Here is an 11,229-nt window from a genome sequence, read left to right as displayed (position 1 = left end):
ACTTGCTAACTTTCTCCCAGTCTCTGAAATAACACAAAATTGTGTTCGTATGATTAACTTCAATCTTTTAAGATAATACACATGAAATGTTTCAAATATGACTACCATCTGAATGACTAAAACATAAATTTTCACATACAGTGTATCGTAAACAGTGCAGAATTGGTAAACTATTTATATCATAAAATTTCAATTTATTTTAATTAACTTATTTTTACAGTGCTGGGGATCAAACTCAGGGCCTTGTGAGTGCTAGACAAGCCCTCTACCATTTAGTTATACCTCTGTCCCCTTCAAAATCTTATTCATTGGAGAAACAAAAAATTAATATGACTGAGAATCATTCAGATCGAGTTATTTTGTATGCAGAAAACATGTCTCCTGATGTTTTTGTCTTCATTTTCTTTTCCTTCATGATATCTAATGGGCTTATGGCCCCTGCCTGGTCAACTCTGTAATTGTAACTAATCAACTATGAGCTTTTCTTGCATAATTCTCAGGCAAAGGCAAGATTTCGGGGACACAGAAATAACTTACTGGAAGCCACTGACCTCAAGGAAGTAGCAAAGACAGTTAAATAAACAAGCAGTTAATATTTCACATGGTAAGGTTAGATATAGGATATTATGGGGAGGTAGGTGTTAGGAATACATAGCCCATGTTTGAGTTACACAGAAAAATTTTAAATGGGTAAAATATTTTTACAAATACTCAGCTGTCAATTATCTCAGCAAGCAGATCAGCAAAAACCCCTTTCCTCAGGAAGGTTTTCTTACAAGATGATGATTATGTTTATATGATTTCTTTGTCCCTCTTTCTGAACGAACAGTATGTTCCCAATCTCCACATTAGCTTCTATGGAATTTATTGCTGTAAATTTGGCAAAATAATTTACAGATAAGATGTTTTCAAGAGCTTAATTGGAAATATCATCCCTTCTGCCTTTATTACATAGAATATGGGGACATTATTTAGAATCCTTTCGAGGAAAAAATATTTCTAAATCAAATTACATTTAATGTAGTGAGTTTTTTTCACATGAACAAATATCCCAATTGAGATGTATAAAACCAATTAACTCCCTATTTATCTCTGCTTTGCAACTGAGTACTGAGTTTTCAGCATGAATCTGAGTGTGGTGATGTGTGTGTGATGGGGACTGCACAGTGTGAAAGGAGGAGGTTGAGAGCTCCAGCCCCATATCCATCCTGGGCATTGTTACAGATGTCCCTGGTTGTGAGCTGCATATGCATAAAAAATAGAGTTGCATCAGAGGTGATTTCTAAGAACATGTGTTCTTTCAATTCCTTTAATCACTTAGTGTCACTGATCAAAAAGCAATAGGGCATAGTGGTAAAGTCTGTGCCTGGACTCAGCAAGCCTCTTCAGTCTAGTGGTTCTTGACAGTGGGACTTTGCACACAGTTACCTGACTTTCTTGTGACAGCATCACCTTCTCTGTAAAATTCTGAGTATATTAGTACCTCCTGCATGGGGGACAAAAGAGATTGAATGACATATGGTCAGTGGTAAGAGGAAGTATGGAAATCATGCTGACTAGCACCCTATGAACTTTGGTTCAGATCTGTGAGCTTTCTCTGTAGGCCAGTAGCTATAAATGAAGATAACTGCATATTTGAAAAAGTAGTGACAATTTAATGAGTTAACCCAAACAAAGAATACAGAGCAATTCCTATTATATTATAGTCACTAGATAGACGCTTTTAACATAAAACACATGCTAGACTATGACATTTATTAGCTCTCTTATATTACTTGTAGCTACCATACACTTATATGATCTTCCTTTAATTTTATTTTCATTGTGACCTTGTAAAGTATTATTGTTCCTTTTACAGATATCAAAACTGAGCCTCAAGCTCAGCAAAGCTCAATTATGCAGCATCACTCAGTAAATGGTTAAGAGAGAATTCATGAAGAGTCAAGCTGATACTGAGGTGGTGTTAATTTTAAATAACTGGAATAATTCCAGAGAATTCTATTTTCAGTGAAAAGAGAAATAAAATCTTAACCATTTCTGGGTAACTACTTCTTTAAGTTAAAGGAAATCAAAGCAAGTACTTCTTTCACTTATTACATGATACAGCTAAGAGGAACATCAGGCCAATGAGCCAGCATTGACCAAGTCTGAAGACTTGGCAACCAGTCTAATCAGGCGTACCAGAGTCAACAGGAGCACTAGGATTCACTTTTTCCTTAGTCAAAAAGAGGCAGAGGATTGTGGCCTGAGTATTTTTCAGAATAATTCACTTTCTTCAAGAATCCTGGGACTCTTCCTACATTTTAAAATAATCCACATTGGCTCTGTAATGCCTGCTTACAAGTGTGAGAAAGTGTTTGGTTTTCCCATGAAGTCATTTGTAAACAAAACCTTGAGGCTAAACCATGATGACTGCATTTAGTGAAAAGTGAATAATAAGTGGGGAAGGAAAATGTTGGAAGGAACAAAAAAAATCTGCAAATTCATCTGACTGTAATTAAACTTAATTTAATTACAACTTAGGCAAATCAATCATATAGAATTTGATACTTCCTCAATTGAAAAAGAAATATTAAAAAGATAAAAACTATCAGGTATTGATCTCCTACTATGTGCAGTTTCCATTCCATACATTATCTACTTTCACAAATCATATGGGACAGATAATTGTTTCATTTTGCAGGTGACAGATTAAAAAAATTAGAGAGCTTAAGTAAATGTGATGGGCTGACAGATCTGGCTCCATGAGAATGTTATAGGCCAGACTCTAAGGGAAATGACTAAACAGACTCCATTTTGCTCTAAGACTCCATATTATGTAGGAAATAAGCTTCTCCCATGGGAACACCCCGCCTCTGTGCCCATCATCAGTTACTTGGTATGACATGTTTAATAATATACAATGGCAACTCCTATGTAGTAAAGAATTGCTCTCTTTTAATTCCTATTGCTCTTAACCAATGTACCATGTAAATGGTAATTGCGTGGATGTTAGCAACCATTCTTTAGTTTGTACTTAGGTAAGGGTCATTTTGACCCACTTCCCCCTCTGTTGATGATCTCATTATGTTAGTTTGTAATTTCGAATCATAGCAACAGACACTTATGATTGATGTGACTTTTGGTATAAGAACCCCTACAACCCTGTGGTCGGGGCTGTTCTCCCAATAGTCATTTTTTTGGGCATTGTGTGAGACAGTCAGTCGGCCAACTTAATAAAGACTCTCAAATTTGGACTTCTCGGTGGTGATGGTCTGTTCTTAAGTTGTGCCCCATAACACAAACAGCAGCAATAACTACCATTTATTCAACTCTCAGAACCTGTCAGATACTGTTCTAAGTGAACTTCAGGTATTTATTCATCATTAATTTATTTAATAAGTGTGTATGGCAGGCCTACTATATACCAGGCAGCCTTCGGTGATGTGGCATTACAGTAGGATGCAAAGCAGCATGCCCTCCTAAAGCTCACATTATAGCTGGGGAAACTCAGTAAACACATAAGTCCATCTTTATGTGTAATATTAAAATGCAAAATGCTATGTAGAGAACTACATAAGAGGAGGGGAACTGAGAGGGCTAGAAGGTTGACATTTAAAATAGTATAAAAGGGCCATCCCTGGCTAAGAAAGTGAGAGAATGAAAGTTGGCACTGAAGACGAAGTACTGTCACATCCCACCTGTGCAAATCTAGTTGCTGCCTGTCAGTGCAACAGGGGCTGAAATAATAACTGGGATCAAGAGCATAGAGGTGTTTTTCAAGGAGTGCCAGACTTCTCCCCTTGGTTTAAATACTAGGAGAATGCACTTACCAAAAGTATTTGAACCTGATACGATTTACTTTGCTGTGAGTTGGAGACAATGATGGTTCATGCCTACAGTGGACTGAATCTTCATACCCCACTGCAATTTATGTGCTGAAATATGAATCATCACCAAGGTGATGGTGTTAGGAGGTGAAGTCTTTGGAATTTGTGAGTCCCACTCTCACCAATGGGATTAGTGCCCTACTTTTGAGGTCTGAGGGAGTCCCCTTTTCCCCTTCACCTGGTAAAGACAGAACAAGAGGTCAGCATCCATAGGCCGAAGGTAAGTCCTCACTAGACACACTATCTTTCTTGGTCTTAAACTCCCCAACTTCTAGAATTATAAGAAATATATTTCTTATGGTTCATGGACCACCAAGTCTATGGAATATTGGCAAAGCAGCTGGAATGGATTTTGGCAAATCCTCATAAAGTGTTGGTAAGATTTAGCAAGTTCTCTGATCTTACTGCTTACTACTCTCCTTTTCCCAGGCTCTGTTCCATGCATACTATGCTGTCATGCAACCATAAAATTCTGTCCAATTTGTGTTATGATTTTCTGCTCTTTGATTTATATTTACTGGATTATTCTTACTCCAGGTTTCCTCATGGCTTGTTCAGTTACTTTTTCATGTCTTTTTCTCAAACCACATCCCTATAAGATCTCATCTGAAGCAAGGATCTTGAAAGTTAATACTTATCCTTCTGAAGCTCCTCCTTCACCTCCCTCATCTGCACCAGGTTAGTTAACAGGGTCAGATCTCAACCCAGTGCAAATAGGATCATGAAGTTCAGTGCCCAGAAGGAAATAACTCCAAAAGAAAAAGAAGTACCAACATTAGAAGACACTAGTAGGAATCTGGAGAAGATGTATAAAAACAGATCTTGAGGGGATAGGAGCAGGAGTGGGAGGTTGGAATATAAATTTGAATAGGTGAGAATTTAATGGTGTGGAAACAATGTTCAATGCCTGCAGACTCACATCCTAGGAAAGTCAGATGGAAGCACACTGGATGTACTATGGGGACAGGTATTTGAAACTCAGGTATATAGATGGTTAACAGTAAGTGTTGCAGAAATGGCAGGACTTCAGTACGAGAGCATTGAAGTAAAAGGCCAGAAGGCTTAGGGAAGTGGAGGTGGAAATGGAGAAATATATGAATTATGTGGAACCAAAGAAACTATTGCTTGATTTTGTTTTCTGTGTAGGCATACATGTCATTGCTTTAGCTTAGATAAAACTGCTTAGACAGGTGCAGGTTTTCCTCTGTAGGCAGGAGCTGAAAGTAGAAGGTGGTGCCATGGACCTGAGCTCCCTAGTATCAGTGCAGATGATGTGTGGGCAGTACTAATGCAGACGATGGGATTCTGAAGCACAGGGGCCAGGTGATGGCATTTAACAGTCAAATGCAAGAAGTAATTACTAAACATAGAGCAAGGCTGAAATGACAATGAGATTAGCTTGTTCCCTGGGATCTGTGGTGAGGGCTCATAGATCTTGTAATTAAATGAGACAACATAAGTCAATATCTGTTTGTGGTATTATCTGACTTATATTACCACAGAAAAAGAAATGAAGGAAGGACGAAAAGAAAGAATGAATGAAATAAGAAAGAAAGGAGGAAAGAAGGAAAGATGAAATGAAAGAAGGGTGAACTACTGCCCATAAAGCAGATAGTATTCCTGCTAAGAAGCCCCTGATCCTCCAAGTTAAGACTGTTCACGGGCCCAGAACTTCTTGACTGAATAGAAGAAGGAAGAGAGAGTAGAAGGAAGGATTCTGCAATATCAGAGCAAGTATGTATGCTAATCATCCCCTAAACCCTTCTGGAAAGAAACCTAGGATAATGTATCTGACTAAAACTGCACAGGAGAAAAATGGTACACTCAGACTTTTCCAAAGTTGTTGGCTTTGAATATTGATGTTCCACTGATACCAGTGAAACAAAAACACATCAGAATCTTCCAGCTACTGAAGGCCCTATAAACACCAGTTACGACTGATGCTCTAGGTCAAGTCACTTCCCCATAGATTCAATCCTCCTGCACCCTGCCCTTTTATCATTTCTCTAGTGTCTGAGGGTATAATTGGAATAAATACTCTAAGCAACTTGCAGAACCCTCACTGGGTTCCATGATCTATGGAGTAAAAACCACATTGATAGTAAAGATGAAGTATCTGAAATTTCCATACAACTGCCCTTTCCTCCCTGCAAAGATAGTAAATCAGAAGTAATTATGCACCTTATAGGAACTGCAGAAATTAAGCTACCATTAAAGGTTTAAAGTACTGAAGAATACTGCAGTGTTGTTCCCATTATGACCACACTCATGCAGTTTGCATGCCCTCTGAACATAAAGATAACTCTTGTCATGTTAGTGACCTACCGTCATCTTAGCCAAATTGCTGCTTAACTATACACTTAATGTTGTTGATTTCTACTGGAACAGATTAACACAGCCTCTGATGTTTAGTATGTGGCTATCAACTGGAGGATGTACTATTCTCAAGAAAATGTCAGTAAAGAGGAACAAAATAATTTTAATTTATATAGGAAGGAAAGCTATTATGTCTCTGGAGAATGCTAATTCTACTTTCTGTCCTAAAAATGGATCATTGCTATTGACTGAAGGTTTGAGTCCTTTCCAAATTCATGTTTAAATGTAATCCCCAAAATGAGAATATTGATAGATGGGGTCTTTGGACTCTACCCTCATAGATGATATTAGTACCCTTATAAAAGAGGTAACAAAGTGTCCTCTTTCCCTTCCACCATGTGACGACATGATGAGATGGTGCCACCTGTGAACCAAGAAGTAGGTCCTAGCCTCCATAACAGAAAAATAATGAATGAGTAACTGTTTTTATTATTATTATTAATATTAATATTATTATTATTTGATTCATTGTGCACAAATGGGATACAACTTCCATTTCTCTGGTTGCACACAAAGTGGATTCACACTGTTTGTACAACCATACATGTACATAGGGTAATGATGTTTGTCTCATTCTGTTGTTTTACTTTCTCCCCACCCCCTCCCACCCCTCATTTACCTTTACACAATTCATCCTTCCTCCATTCTTCCCTGACCCCCTTTCCTGTTATTATCATCCATTTAGGAGAGAAATCAGTCGGCCTTTGGTTTTTTGGGATTGGCTTATTTCACTTTGCATGTTATTCTCCAACTCCATCCATTTAACTGCAGATGCCATAATTTTATTATTCTTTATAACTGAGTGATATTCCATTGTGTATATATACCTCAGTTTCTTTATCCATTCTTCTATTGAAGGGCATCTCCTTTGGTTCCACAATCTAGCTATTGTGAATTGAGCTACTATAAACATTGATGTGACTGCATCACTGTAGTATGCTGAGTTTAATTTCTTTGGGTATAGGCCAAGGAATGGGATAGCTGGATCAAATGGTGGTTCCATTCCAAGTTTTCTAAGGAATCTCCACACTGCTTTCCAGAGTGGCTGCACTAATTTGCAGCTCCACCAGCAATGTATGAGTGTACCTTTTTCCCCACATCCTCGCCAACACCTATTGTTGCCTGTGTTCTTGATAATTGCCATTCTAATTGGGGTGAGATGGAATCTTAGGGTAGTTTTGATTTGCATTTCTCTTATTACTAGAGATGTCGAACATCTTTTATATATCTATTGATTGCTTGTAAATCTTCTTCTGTGAAGTGTCTGCTCATTTCTTTAGCCCATTTATTAATTGGGTTATTTGTATTCTTGGCGTAAAGATTTACAAATTCTGGAGAATGTGCTCTATCTGAAGTATGTGTGGAAAAGATTTTCTCCCACTCTATAGGCTCTCTCTTCACATTGTTGATTGTTTCCTTTGCTGAGAAAGAGCTTTTTAGTTTGAATCTACCCAATTAATTAATTTCTGCTTTTATTTCTTATGCTTTGGGAGTCATGTTAAGGAAGTCTGATCCTAAGCCAACATGATGAAGATTTGGGTCTACTTTTTCTTCTATTTGGTGCAGGGTCTTTGATCCTAGGTCCTTGATCCATTTCGAGTTGAGTTTTGTACAGGGTGAGAGAGGTTTAATTTCAATTTGCTATATATGGATTTCTAGTTTTCCCATCGCCATTTGTTGAAGAGGTTATCTTTTTTCCATTGTATGTTTTTGGCAACTTTGTCTAATATGAGATAACTGTATTTATGTGGGTATGTCTCTGTGTCCTCTATTCTGTACCATTGATCTACCAGTTTATTTTGCGGCCAGTGCCATGTGGTTTTTGTTAATTGCTCTGTAGTATAGTTGAAGGTCTGGTATTGTAATACCTCTTGCTTCGCTCTTCCTGCTAAGGATTGCTTTGGCTATTCTGGGTCTGTTATTCTTCCAAATGAATTTACTGATTGCTTTCTCTATTTCTGTGGGATATGTCATTGGGATTTTAATTGGAATTGCATTGAGTTTGTATAGCACTTTTGGTAGTATGAACATTTTGACAATATTAATTCTGTCTATCCAAGAACATGGGAGATCTTTCCATCTTCTAAGGTTTTGTTTAATTTTTTTCTTTAGTGTTCTGTAGTTTTCATTGAAGAGGTCTTCCACCTCTTTTGTTAGATTGATTCCCAAGTATTGCATTTTTGATTTTTTGAGGCTATTGTGAATAGGGTAGTTTTCTTAATTTCTCTTTCAGAGGATTTGTCACTTATGAATAAAAATGCATTAGATTTATGCATGTTGATTTTATATCCTGCTATTTTGCTGAAATTATTTATGAGTTCTAGAAGTTTTCTTGTGGAATTTTTTGGATCCTCCAAGTATAGAATCATATCATTGGCAAATAGTGATAGTTTGGGTTCTTTTTTCCTATTCATATCCCTTTAATTTTTTTGGACTGTTTAATTGCTCTGCCTACAGTTTCAAGGACAGTGTCGAATAGAAATGATGGAAAAGGGCATCCCTGCTTTATTCCAGTTTTAGAGGGAGTGCTTTCAGATTTTCTCCATTTAGAATAATGTTGGCCATGGACTTAGCATAGATAGCATTTACAATGTTGAGGTATGTTCCTACTAACCCTATTTTTTCTAGTGTTTTGAGAATGAAGGGATACAGTATTTTATCAAATGCTTTTTCTGCATCTATTGAAATAATCATGTGATTCTTAACTTTAAGTCTGTTGATGTGGTGAATTACATTTATTGATTTCTATATGTTGAACCAACCTTTTATCCCTGGGATAAACCCCACTTGATCATGGTGCACTATCTTTTAAATATGTTTTTGTATGCAATTTGTTAGAATTTTGTTAAGAATTTTTGCATCTGTGTTCATCAGGGATATTCGTCAGAAGTTTTCTTTCCTTGATGTGTCTTTGTCTGGTTTTAGTATCAGAGTGATACTAGCTTCATAGAATGAGTTTGGAATGAGTATTCCTTTTCTATTTCATTGAATATTTTGAGGAGTATTTGAATTAGTTCTTCTTTGAAGATCATGTAGAACTCAGCTGAGAATCTCTCTGGTCCTAGACTTTTCTTTATTGGTGGGCTTTTGATGGCTTCTTCTATTTCATTGCCTGTAATTAATCTGTTTAAATTGTGTATGTCCTCCTGATTCATATAGGTGGATCATATGTCTCTAGAAACCTACCTATGTCTCGAGATTTTCTTTTTTGTTGGAGTATAGATTTTCAAAATAACTTCTAATTATGTGTTGTATTTCCATAGTGTCTGTCATGATATTTCCTTTTTCATCATGAATTTTAGTAATTTGAGTGTTCTCTCTCCTTCTCTTTGTCAGTGTGGCTAAGGTTTTATCAATTTTGTCTATTTTTTCAAATAACTCATTTTTTATTTTGTCAATTTTTTGAATTGTTTCTTTTTTTCAATTTCATTGATTTCAGCTCTGATTTCAATTATTTCCTATCTTATACTTTTGGTATTGATCTATTCTTCTTTTTCTAGGGCTTTGAGCAGTAATGTAAGGTCATTATTTTTTTTGATTTATTCTTTTATTGAATGTGCTCCATGAAATGAATTTTCCTCTTACTACTGCTTTCATAGCATTCCAGAGATTTTGATATGTTGTATCACTGTTCTCATTGATCTCTAAGAATTTTCTTATCTCCTCCCTGATGTCTTCTGTTATCCAGGCATCATTCAATAGTGTATTATTTAGTCTCTAGGTATTGGAGAAATTTCTGTTTTTCATTTTATCATTGATTTCCAATTTCATTCCATTATGATCTGATAGAATGCAAGGTAGTATCTCTATTTTTTTGTATTTGCTAGGAGTAGCTTTGTGGCATAACACATGTTGTATTTTAGATAAGGATCCATGTGCTGCTGAAAAGAAAGTGTGTTCACTTGCTGATGGATGAAGTAGTCTATATATGTCTGTTAAGTCTAGATTACTGATTGTGTTATTGAATTCTGTGGTTTCTTTGTTCAATTTTCATTTGAAGATCTATCCAGTGGTGAGAGAGGTGTGTTAAAGTCATCTAATATTATTGTGTTGTTGTCTATTTGGTTCCTGGAATTGAGAAGGATTTGTTTGGTGTACATAGATGCTCAATTGTTTGGGGCATAAATGTTTATGATTGTTATGTCTTGCTGATTTATGTTTCCCTTGAGCAGTATGAAATATCCTTCTTTTTCCTTTCTGGCTAACTTTGGCTTGAAGTCCACTTTATCTGATATGAGGATGGAAACCCCTGCTTTTTAGTGAGTCTGTGTGCATGATATGTTTTTTCCTATCCTTTCATCTTTAGTCTGTGGGTGTCTTTTTCTATGAGTTGAGTCTCTTGAAGGCAACATATCATTGGGTCCTTGTTTTTTTAATACTGCTCTCTGAGATAACTTAAGAGACAAAGGTTTATTTTATTTTAAGGCAAAGGTTTATGGAAAAGGAATTTCCCAGTCTATCAAAAACTCAGGAGCAGGTACAAAAGTAACAACAGAACATTATTGAGGTAATGTTATTTTTTATATGTCCACATAAAGAGGCGAAAGGAGTGAGTGGCATTTCTCTAACACCCCTTGTGCCATGAGGGAGTGTATGATAGGTTCATGAATCTGCAATGTGCTCAGGGGTCCAGTCACTTTATGAGATCCTCTGAATTTGCATCCTAATAACCACTGGCAACAGGAAATTATTACTATTTTCTACATTTCTTCCAAATAAATTATCATGCTTTGAAATTAAAAAATTATAATTGCTATGAACATTGATGTGGCTGCATCACTGTAGTATGCTGATTTTAAGTCCTTTAGGTGTAGGCCAAGGAGTGGGATAGCTGGGTCAAATGGTGGTTCCATTCCAAGTTTTCTAAGGAATCTCCACACTGCTTTCCAGAGTGGCTGCACTAATTTGCATCCCCTCCAGCAATGTGTTACATTGTGAGTGTACCTTTTTCCCCACATCCTCGGCAACGCCTGTTGTTGCTTGA

Source organism: Sciurus carolinensis, chromosome 3, assembly GCF_902686445.1.
Source record: "Sciurus carolinensis chromosome 3, mSciCar1.2, whole genome shotgun sequence".
NCBI lineage: Eukaryota > Metazoa > Chordata > Mammalia > Rodentia > Sciuridae > Sciurus > Sciurus carolinensis.
Note: the sequence above shows the minus strand (reverse complement) of the source record.